Here is a 12,377-nt window from a genome sequence, read left to right as displayed (position 1 = left end):
CAAGAAACACGGAAGTCAAACTCTGTTATTGATTCAGAGTTAGACAGAACTGCAGTGTTCTTGCCACAACTGTATTTAAATAATAGTTTTAACCAAGCCTGAAAGCAGATAATGTGAATAAATAACTAGCACTGTTTCCGTAGTGTTACCCCATGTAACCACTCCCCTCAGTTAAATTCTCTTTCACACATCCAAGCCTATGCTCTGTTGCCAAAGAAAATATTCAAAAATCAGCTGGAGTAATTTCTTAATGAAGGTAGTTTCCCCTAACTGGTTGAGCCATGAAGTTCTTCTATTTTTTCCTTATTTTTTTAGATATTGTCTCTATTATAGAAGAAAAAAAAAGATATTAAAAAAGTCTATGTCATCCTAGTTAGGTCCTCTGAATACAGTAAGCCAATTAACTCATGTTAAATATTAGTTAGAACAAAATCCATGAGTTAGTGGATTGCATTCAAGGTAGTATTTTAAATACAGGAAATTATCTCCTCTGCTAGTTTATCAAAGATTTTCCCCCTGTGTAATGTGGATATATTTTTTCATTCAGATTCCAAACCAGCAGAGAATATGCAAATTAATTCACTGTAGGCCAGCCTTTTTGTTGTTGTTGTTATTTTTTATTTTATTACTAATTAAACTTAGAGTCTGGCCATAGAGCATGACTCTGAGTGGGTTAGGTGCCACTGCTCAGAAAAAATAAGTCTATCCAAAGAGTTCCAAATCAACGAGCAAGTCAAGATCCAACAGCAGGATCCAGAGGACCAAGCACAGAGCAGCAACAAAACAGCTTGTAAAGAACATCTACAGGCAATTATAAGACACTAAAAACAGAAGAGAAGGTATGTGCAAAACAACTGGTTTCCCAAGTCTACAGAATGTATTGATTTCCTGCCATACAAAAATTTGATGACTAGTCTAATTCAAGATAACATAAAAATAATTCTGCTTTCCAGCTTCACCTTGAGTATGTGAACTTTAGGACTCCAGTCATTCTAACACAGATACAGACATGCTGCTGAGAGGTCACTGTTTTGGAAAATACATCCCAGGGTTTTCCTCCATAGATTAAATAAAAGGAAACTGTTCTCACATGAAGAATAATTAAGCTGAGGAACTCCAGTGTGGGATATAATGGATGCTAAAAGCTTACAACTATTTAAGGGAAAACTGGATGTGTTCATAAGAGAAAGATTAATTGAATGTCACTAAATACATAGAAGTTCTGTTGGCTGAGGACATCTGAGCTGAAAATGTGAGCCTGGGAGAGTGTTCACAGGGAAATTGTGCACATTCATTCTGCTCCCACATTCTTCCCTACACTATCATCCATTTTCAGTCACCATCAGAGACAAGATGCCAGACTGGGTAGGTCTTTGGAATGAAATGAAGGTTCTTATGTTCTTGTTGCTTGTAGATTAGGATTTCATCACTTGCTGGTTTGTTAAGCTGTTTACTGTTATTATGCCCTGTTTCAAGAACTGTATTCCTCACAGTTCCACAAAACTACTGGATCTGAGATGACCAATGGGTATACAATGACTGCAGTATATTATCAATCAGTTTTACAAACCTATACACAAGTCCTGACCAGGAAACAATGAAAAGCAGGATCGACAAATCTTATTCCTGGACTCTACTTCCCACAGTATACAAAATACAAAATTATTCTTGTGCCTTTCCAAGACTGCAGAAAATTCAGCTTGCTACTTATGAACAATTCAGCTGCACAATGTCTGCCATAACACCTAGACATGTTGTTTTGCACATTACTTCAGTTCATTATGCAATTTTCATCACTATCACCGTAATTCTGCCTGAGAAGTATCAAAGTTCAGTCTAGTTATCCATGGCAAAATACACTGTTCCATTCATTTCCCAACAACAATTGTTTGTGTTTTTCCCTAATAACATCAGCTGCTTTCAGCTCTGTTGAATAAAGTAAATTAGTTATTCTACACCGGAAAGTCAGTGATCCTTGCTCACAGCAGCCTCTCCAGCAGGAACCATTTGCCAAGGATCATAAGATGAGCAGCTAATTGTGGCTTTCTAAAATGCCTTTCACATTCTCCACCACAGAAGTACTATTTCTGCCTTATTTAGTTGACAAACTCAAGTAGAACTGTCACTGTGGAAGTGGGCTGAGCTTCACTGCATTGATCTGAGCTTTCTCAAAAGCTCAAGCATTTTCCAGTCTTAGATTTAACTTTTTTCCTTTGCAGACATTGAAGTCTGCTTCAAAACTAATTTAATATGCAATATTTATCATATTTCAAGCAAAGCATTACATTTCTGAAGCATTTTGAGATACTAGAATATTAAGTGACATTAATGTTTTCTAAGGATGAAAACAAATCTTCCTAATGGAGGAGGTCACAGTATATTTTAAACAGTTACAGAAATCACATTAAATGGATGTTTGAAACACTATTCCTTTATAGATTTTCCCTTCAGTATCCACCTAAAGTAGAGGTCAAACCCAGACACGATGATAAAAGTGACCACAAAATGGTGCTGAGGATTAGAGAGGCCACAAAGACTGACAAGATCAAGAAGCTTTGGCTACCTCTGTACTGACTGCATAAAACTCATAGTGGCATAAGCTTTAAATAAGCTTAGAAATAACCTCAGAAAACACATAAACAGTGATTCTCAAGCACAAGATGTGGCTCAAGATGAATCACTGAAAAACTGCTGTTTGATGACAACATTATAGTCAATTCTCATAACATTACAAGACAGAAAACACTTCAGAATTCCACCACAGTAATATTAAATTTTCTAAAGGAAATTACAGAAAAATGGAAATCATAGTTAAAAGAAAATTTCAAATAGCAACTACAAGAGTAGGGCAAATTGCATACAGCAGGGAGGTTGTTCAAAGTATTACATAAAGGCTCTCAGTTCACAGCCATCTCAGAAAAAAAAGACTCCAAAAGTAGCAGTAAAAACAACAGTGTGGTTAAACATCTGAGTAAGGACTGTTATTGGAAGAAAAAAAAATTTTTCAAAAATATGGAATACATGGCTAGATGGAGAACACAGAAAAAGGAATTAATTCTGTCAAGTTAAAAGTAAAAGCACATTTAAAAAAATTCTTAATTGTTGGCATAAAGTACAACTTGCTATAGGTAGAAATACATACTAATAAAAGCTTTTTCAAAAATACTGGGAGCCAGAAGCCTGCCAGAAAGTTTCTGAAACCAACAGATCATAAAGATATAAACACTTAAGAAGATAAGCCCATTTCAGAAACACCAGCGAATTCTTTCCATTTGTGTGCAGCACAGGGAGGTCAGGCAGGTTCACCCACTAAGCCAGTCTGCCCAAGGAACGAGTCTGAGGAACTGCCTCCAATCAAAGTGTTAAAAGAGGCAGCCTTTTCCCAGCTCTGTAAAGTGAACAGCCATAAATCGTCAAGACCAGGGAATATTCACCCAGGAGTTCTAAGGAACTCTAATATGAAATTTTGCCAAGCTGCTCTGGTGCATAACTTGTCATGTAAATCTTCCTCACTTGCAGAGGGGCACAGCAGGCAAACATCTCCCAAATCCTGTAAAATGGATCAAGGGTGTTCTTGCAAACAACAAACCAAAGAATCTAACTTCTGCTTATGTAAGTGAGTAAAACATACAGTAAAGGTCAGAATCAATAAATCCTTAGATAAATATGATGTAATGACGAAGAGTCGATGAGCTTTTCAAACACAAAGTGCTGCTTAGTAAATCTACCAGAATGCTTTGAAGTGTTCATCAGTGTGTTAATAAAGGCAAACCACAGTAGACAGTGTACTAGGATTTCCCCCCAAAGACACTGACTTAGGCTTCTGAATGGCTTTGACAGCCACTGCTCTTCTGTGGGCTCTCTGACTTTGCTATAGGATAAAGCAGCGTCTTTCAAGAATTAGTAAATTGTCAAATGACTGATACAAAGGTTTAATTTTCAGATTGAAAGAAGTTATAAGAGGGGTACTCCAAGAATCTATGCTAGGACCCGTGCTACTAAACACTCTCTTAATCTGAGGAGGTCAGATGGGGAAAGAAACAGAACAAGAGAATTTGCCAATTATAAAAATGGGGGAAAAAACCAACCAATATGAAACCCCCATTCTGGACAGTTAAAACCTAAGCCTAACTATGAAGGTTCAGAAATTTCCCAGTGTTGGCTAATTAGGTCATTAAATGAAAACAGAGTTTATTGTCAATAAAAAGAAAGTAACGCACACCGGGAAAAGCAGCTTAACTGTTCCTGTGCAGTGCTGATCTAGTTTTGCCATTAGTATTCACATCTGTTATCCAAATTTTACTGCAGGTAACACCTAAAATAGCAGATAGATTGGCAGAAAGCAGCTAAAAATACCCAATCAAGTGACAGGAATTGTTTTGACATTAAGAGGTAGAAAATGTGTTCTATTCAAAACCCACTGTTCACATGCTACACAATATCTTTAATTCAGTATTTCCTTTTTACTCTCCTCTTTCTCAAAACACAACAGAAGAACTGGGAAAGTAATTTGATAGCATTTCGGGCACAGGACCACCTAATATATGAATTGGGAGGTGGTGGTTTCATTTTGGTGTTGTTCTGTTTTTTTGAATTTTTTTTTGTTGGTGGTGTTTTGGTGTGTTTCCACAGACATTTATTCTTCGCAGTCACCAGAGGATATCTGGCAAAGGTTCTGGCAGTTCCTATGCCATGCTTTCAGTTTTCCAGATCGTGCACACAGGTATGGCCAAGTCTACAGTCCTAGTTTGGCCAAATGCATCTTTCAGGGGGAGATGTGGTCTGTAAAGAAAGGAATTCCTCCTTTTTCCTTTTGTTAATGCATTTTTGTTGTTTAGCAGATTGTTAATGTTAAGGGTGACTGAGCAAACTGAAATGTGAGTTTCAGTACAAGGCCTCTCTCTGACTCAATGCACTTCGAGCAAATAAATATGTCTCATCTACTAAAAGATTCATAGACTCTACTGGCATCACATTTAAATAGGTACTCACTGCTCTTTCATATAATCTGGGAATTTGATTATTTTTAGCAACAATAACAACAACAAAAAAAGATAAATTCTCTCATCATATATTAAGTTTGTACAGGTTCTAAAAGCCTCTTTTCACCACACCAAAATTTACTTGTAACTAGTACAGACATTCAGAATCTGTAGCCTTGTGAAAACATCTCTTAACATCTCTCTGTGGTAGCTGAACTGCAGCTTTCACCAGGACATACAAATTTTTTTTCATGAGGGAGGTGAGTGGGTGGATGTCTTTATATGTAAACAAAGATTTTCTGAGGGGTCCTCACCAACATCAAAACCAATGAATTTTGTCAAAGGTTTCCATCTTTTATACACAGACTGCAGCTCACAGAGCACAGTGCCAAAAGCAGTTAGCACCATCTCCAAACAAACCAGCTCCTGGAGCATTTTGGTGTAAATAAACAAAGCAGTGTATTATGCCAGCCAAAAAAACCCAAACAAAAACAAGACAAAAAAAATAAATAAATCTTAGAAATTGCAAGAGCACAGCCCACAAAAGCTCTAGTTTCCTGAACTAGCTCAGTATTTCTAATTCATAAGCATCTTTGGACAAGGAACAAACAAGCAAATATTAAGCAGGGGAAAGGGAACTCAGTCTTAATTTTGGAAAACCGCAGCAGTACAGCAGATAGTTTGCACTTTCCTCAAATAACCTGGCAGCAGGATTTCAAGCTGTACACAAGAAGCTGCCCCTGAGCCACACCACACCCCAGCCTCACCAAATCCCACTTAGAGGAGTACCAATCCATGCAATTCTTCCCAGCCCCAAGACAGCCATTTGACCACCACCAAACTGAGCTGAGAAAAATTAGGTTTATTATGGTCCTCAGAGACAATTACAGCCTCATTACCAGCCTGTGAACTCTTGTCGTGCTGGAGCCAGAAGTGCTATGAAGCAGCAGCAACAACACGCCAGGGGCTGCAGCTCTTGAATTTCAGACACACAAACATAAAATGAGATTGCTTGACAAACAAAGGAGAGCATTATCTTTTTCCTTTACCTTCAAACATGCAGCTTGAAGACAGACACAAGGAAGAAGCAGCTGTCCATCTCCTCTCAAGGCACACTTTGTATGGAGACCATGTCTCAGTACAGCAGAAGTTTCATGACATTAATACACCTTGCTAAGGAAAACAACCAGCAACGTAGATATCCTCTTAAATAAGTAATATTCTTTACTAAATCCTGTCAAGTAATTGGTGGGGAAATATCTCTTAGAGATGCTGTATAAACAAAAGTTATAAAAACTAGAAACGTCTAAAGTTTCTTTTGCTTCCAAAAGGAAACTCTGATATTTGTAAGTTCAGTTAGAAACCAGCAAGTAGAGCTTTTCAGTGCTGGGTCAGTTAATTTCTGTGGTGAGGTTACAGTCAGGTTTCCTTTGCAGGAAGACCGACACAGCTTCCAGGCGAAAGCACCTGAAAGCTGGATCTGAAGGCACAGTCAAAAAGGTATTCTTTTACCAAACAATATTACCTGACAGGAATGTGGGGCATTTGCCCAGGGGAACTTCATAAAGAACAGCAGTACTACAGATTTCCTCAGCCCACCTCCAACCAAGGTAACAAATTGCTCCCAAATCTCCTGGGAGAGCTGCTACCAGCCTGGAAAGGTGGCACAGCCACCATACTCATTAAAATTCCTGCTCGTTGCCTTAGCTGTGTTCCCTTCAACACCACGCTGAGCATTCAAAATGTATAGAAAATTGTATTGGACTCTGTTCCCAAAGATAGCACATCCAATTACTCATGTTTTTTACTTCCACAGCTGTTCACCAAGTGTCTAACCAGAGCACAGATTAATTTTAGTCTACTAATCTAAACATTTTCCATATAGTATCCAATTATGTAGCTTAGATTCTTTTAGTTTGAAGCTTGAACATTTGAATATTACTAGTGCTTTTTAGGAATAGCACACAGGAAATAAAACTAATTTCCTCAAAAGCCAGGACAAAAAGCAGTCTAATAGTCACCCGCCTCAATGAATCTGCATAACCAATCATCACTAGTGTGTATGAAAACATGGAAAGTAATGGACTCTCAGAAGTCCCCTCTGTGTTACATGCTGCTATCAAATGTATAAAAATACCATATGAAGATTGCAAAATCCCTGTGTTCACTGATAATTAACTCTGTTCAAACAAATTTTTTCTGAAATTTTCCATTTTTAGATATTGAGGTGGATTTTTTTTTCTGAAAAGTCTGAGAAAACTTCTTCCAGCTGTTTCAGAAACATGTGGGAGTTAAATTCCCCTGCTATAAAAAACCCCCAAACCCTGCCAAACAAACAAAAATCCCCACCAAAACAAAAAACCCAAACTCACGCTCACTCAACCACCCACAAAAATCCCCCTTTTAAATTACACTGAATAAAACAGCAGCAGCATCAACAACTGATATATCTTGCATACCTTTCAGTTAATACTCTCCTTTTAAGACAGATGGCAAACTTTTGGCAAGTTTGCTTTACTGGGCCTCACTCCTATGATATATGTCTCAGAAAATCTATAATTTGGGGATAAACAAATGGAAAATTCAGCTGGTAGGATAAAACATTCTCATCTTGCAGGAGCAAGATGAGAAGTAAACAGGCTAGCTGTGCAGCCACTGGACTAACAGGAATCCCACCAAGTTTAGTTTATCCATTGTACTAAGAAACCAAGAAGTGAGATGAGCTGCCTTCTTTTGTCCTGATGTGTGAGGAGACCTAGCAGAGGACACTGACAATGGCTTTTATGGTCTTGACTTCATATACTTCTACAGGAGCCAGACTTCCACAGGGCAGAAATCTGGATGAGGACAGAGGCTTCCTTGGAATATACCAGGGAGATTCCACAGCAACACTGCATGTACAGGGTCAGGTCAAAGATCCATCTAATCTGTTGGTTTTCCCCTGCAGCAGCTGGGATGCCTAGTGAAAGTAGCACAAGTATACAATAATATTTCCCTTGTGTATCCTCCCAGCTCTGAACTTCCTCAACCAGAGACTGTATCTTACTGTTCAGGAGCCCTTTGTGGATTGTTTCTTCCATTGATTTGTGTAATAATGGTTTGAAACATTTGGCCTTCAAAACATCCTGTGGCAAGGCGTGCCATCATTTAATTACGTTTCTGTGGAAAAAGTAAGGGGGGTTTTGTTTATCTTAAACTTGTCAGCTGGTTATTTCTTATGTACTTATAGTCCTCGTGTCATGAGAAATATTGAATATGCCTTCACTAGTCACCTTTTCCATACCTCCTCTGATTTTATAAACTGCCATGATCTGCTTTTCCCATCCTCTAACTCACATCATATCTTCCAAGTTTAAGACTTGCATGTCACCACTTCCTACATCTTCACATAAACTTCTGAACACTGTGAGAGGTCCAAAACCACACACACCAAGCGAGACAAGAACAAACTATGATGATGCTTTCTCTTTTGTTTTCCTAGTATTTGTCCCAATATTACTTTTCTGCCTTTTTTATTACTGCCAACCACTCCACTGTGAAAAACTAATGCTTTATTCCCAACTCAATCTCTGTGAGGAATTTCGAGTGTGTGTTTTGGGGCTTTTTGTTTGTTTGGGGTTTGTTCTATGTTTTTGTCTGGTTGGGCTTTTTTAAGAAGTTTTAGTACTCTAACATAAGCCAGATGGAGACTTAGCCCCTTCATTATTGAGACCTTACAAAAATATCACAGTTGTAAGGCATGGTTTCTTTGTGTAAAGGCTATGTGAACCACCCTTCTTAAATGTATGACTACTAATTCTATTATTTATTATAATTGTTTAATAGTTTTCTCCTGTAGAAAGCCATTCTTACCCAACTTAATCTTCCCTGACCCCCTTAAGAACCAGCATCAATTTCCTCTCTGTTATTCCTTTGGCATCAAGGCTAATTTAACTTGTATGTTATTCACCACAGCTAAGGGCTCAGTAATTTCATATCTGAATTCCTTCAAAACACCCAGGCTACACCATTTGGCCTTGACAATTTGTTACTACTCACTTTTATGGATTTGCTCCAAAAACTTCTACTGACATCACAAAACTTCTGTGTGAAACAGTCCAAGTAAGTAAGACCATGTCACACCAGCACAGACACATGAAAGAGTGGAGACTGTCCCACAGAAAAGGATGCACAGAGAGGGCTTGGTGCTGTCACAATGTATTATGCAACTAAAAGACAACATTAACCTTAGAAGTGTAAATGCCAAATTTGGAAAGAGACAAAGATGTTTGCCTTCACTACACAAACATTAATACTGACACCATTTATAACTCACCACAGGAAATTTCCAAGCCGGCTGGTAAAACTTTTTGCTGGTCTTGTGTGCTATAAAAGTCTGAAGATTAAACACTACATTTAGCTGTATGCAATACCTTTTAGGATCACATTACTTGAGGCCAGGGAGAGTACAGAACATCAAGACTGAACGCAATACCTTCCAAAGATAAGCAAACAACAAACTGCTTTGTCCTGGGGCTCCTTTTGTTCTGTAAAAGGTTGCTAGGCTTAAAGGCCACGTTACCTAAAACAATGTAGCACAGCCAAAGACCACACATTTTCAGGTCTAGGCTCATGTTGTAATATAAGTGTCTTATGAAAGCAAAGTTTCTTAAGGTTATCTAATGAAGGTTATTTGAGACAGGGGAAAAAAAGTAATAAATTGAGCTGTGTTCCCACAGGCATTTTTCTTTTCCTCACACCTTGTTTTTTCCACTTCCCTCTATTTTTCATTTAAGTTCCTTCTGCTTACAATCACACCTCAAGATGGTTTCTTTAGCTTAGTAGTAGACACTTACTAAAACTGATTTTTTTAGTTATTTATTCTGGTAGCTATCATGCCCCTCCTAGGCAAGCACAGCCTTTATCTCTGTCTTTGAACTACAACAAAAGCAACAAGGAGAACTCGACTAACAAATAATGGTTAATTATCTAGAAGCAAAAAAGAGCAGTGGCTTTCCTCCCTTAACTTACATATTTGTTTTCCAAATGTCACAGTATCCCTGCACAAAGCAAAACCACTTTCAAGTACTGCCCCTCTGCCCAATACCAGAGCCAGCAATGTTCTGGAGGTGTTTTAGAGGAAGGTGACAGGAAAGGCAGGAAAGAATGAGTTGCCAGCACTGAATAATCCCTTCTCAGTAGATCACCTCAAGGATCACAAGCAGATCCCTGTAAGAAAAGCAAAACAAACAAAAAAACCCCACACAAACAAACCCCCAAACTATCTCCATATGCAGAAAACCACATAATTTCACTAACTCTAAAAGTCTCAACACCTGATGAGAATAACTTTTCACTCAGGTGAAATGACATCTGTTTGCTTGCAGAAGAAACTGGGAAAAGGGAGGATTTCACATCCTTTGACTTATTTTGTCAGGTTGAATTTGATCTTACCCACATCATCATTTCAGACAGCGAACACCAAGAGCTCCAGGGAAAGGGAACCAGACAGTTCATGAGAAGAAATAAGATCTTTTGAACATGAAGATCAGTGAATATCCCATCTTATCAGGCATGTACATGTGCTAAAGATATTTACCATCCTCAGCCTGATGTAGTTTTTATCTAAATTGTTGCTGCTTAAGGAGCACCATTTCTCCCCTAATTCACACACTCTCCCTGTCTTCCCCAGTGGGTTTCTAAAACCTAGAGCTCCAAATAAATTGCTTCATATAAGGCTTCACAAAACCCAGAGCTAAAGCTACAGCAACTCGGCATTAGTCAAAATTCCATCTGCAACCAGATCCATTTTTTCCATTAGAAGGGCTGTAAAAGAGAACAACCAGGGATCTGAGAGTGCAGCAAACCAACCAAACTCACCCCTTCTTGCTGCGCTCCCGTACCAGGCCTGGAGAGCAGAAGGCTCAGGTTTGAGTCTGTGAGCATTACAACAATGTGAGAGCTGCCACCTTACAGCTCTACAGGCAGCAAATGGGTGATCAGGTCATTGTTTCAGCAATGTGCATTCCCATAACATGCACAATGCACTTTCCTATCCCTCCCTTGGGGATCTGTGGTCAGGTCATGAACTGAGCAAGAAAGGGAAAACTTAAAATACCTTTCCATTCCAATCTGTAGATTAAAAAAAAAAAAAAAAGAAGCATCACCCAGCTCTTTTCATTAGCAGTAATAATCAGACCTTCAAATACGTTCGTGTGCTCAATTCCTGTTGAATTCTTTACAGATTAGGCATTTAAACACCTACAATTAAATCCTGATTGAATTAGGTGATCTGTAGGTTTTCTTAAGATATTTAACCAAGTCTCTGAGTTATAATACAATAGAACAAAGAAAGGAAAACATATTTGCAGAGACAGTTCAATGTTAAAATGCAACAGGAGCTAACAATCCTAAAAGCAGCATCCATGCCAGTGAAATAAGGCAGCAGTGCTTCTGCCCACATTAACACACTGCTCTTTTCCAGCCCAAAAGATAAAGCTACTGGGGTTTTTGAGGCTTTTTTGCTCAACTAAGAAAAAGTCGGGAGGTATAAATAACAAGAATCTTTAAATTCTAGCTACACCAGGTACAGCTTTGTCTCAGGACACAGAGATCACACCACACGGGTTGGCAGGACGTATATATACATATATAGAGAGAGACATATACATACTCTGTGACTGCAGGATTAGCCCATGTGAGTCATTATTAAGAATAAAATGAACTGAAGGATTTTGCATAGTCAGAGAAGAAATTACAGAAATGTAAGTAGCCTTAAGAGACTGGCATTCAAATTTAGAGTGCTTCGGGATTAAACCTGAGTTTTAAGATTAGAAATCAATTTATAAGATCTGATAGTACTGAAAAAAATGCATGTTAGTGTTCCCTAGCACTGGAGAAAGCAAAGCATCAAGAAAACAGAAGAGAGTCATTCCCTCAACATCATCCTTACTTTTAGCAGATCTGGTCTCCCAATACCACTAATTTATAGAGAATATCAGAGACATCTCTAAGAGGGAATGGAGTATCCAGTGTCACACACTTGACAAGTTATAAAGGTCCTTTTCACCGCATGTGCAGTGAGCCCAGTGCACTCCAGGAGCCCTGGATGTCTGAAGTTCCTGCTCTGCTACTCATGTGCAGTGACCCCATCCCAGAAGAACAGGGAAATTTGGTCTTTGTCAGAGGTATGTAACCACTGGAGCCACTCTCATCAGGCCCAGCAAATGGGATTCTTCAGGACTGCTGCACATGAGCAGAGCAATTTCACAAATACTGGCTTTGGGGCAATTTCAGAACTCCTAAACCAGTACACCAAGAACCTACAGCTTAAGCCTTAAGTTACTATTAGTGAATACACCAGTTTGAGCAGCCCTTCCCCAATTCTGCCTTGTGCTTACACAAGGCACAGCCAGT

The sequence above is a fragment of the Pipra filicauda genome, unplaced genomic scaffold (assembly GCF_003945595.2).
Source record: "Pipra filicauda isolate LSUMZ 115617 unplaced genomic scaffold, ASM394559v2 scaffold199_size1391877_pilon, whole genome shotgun sequence".
In the NCBI taxonomy this organism is placed as follows: Eukaryota; Metazoa; Chordata; class Aves; order Passeriformes; family Pipridae; genus Pipra; species Pipra filicauda.
Note: the sequence above shows the minus strand (reverse complement) of the source record.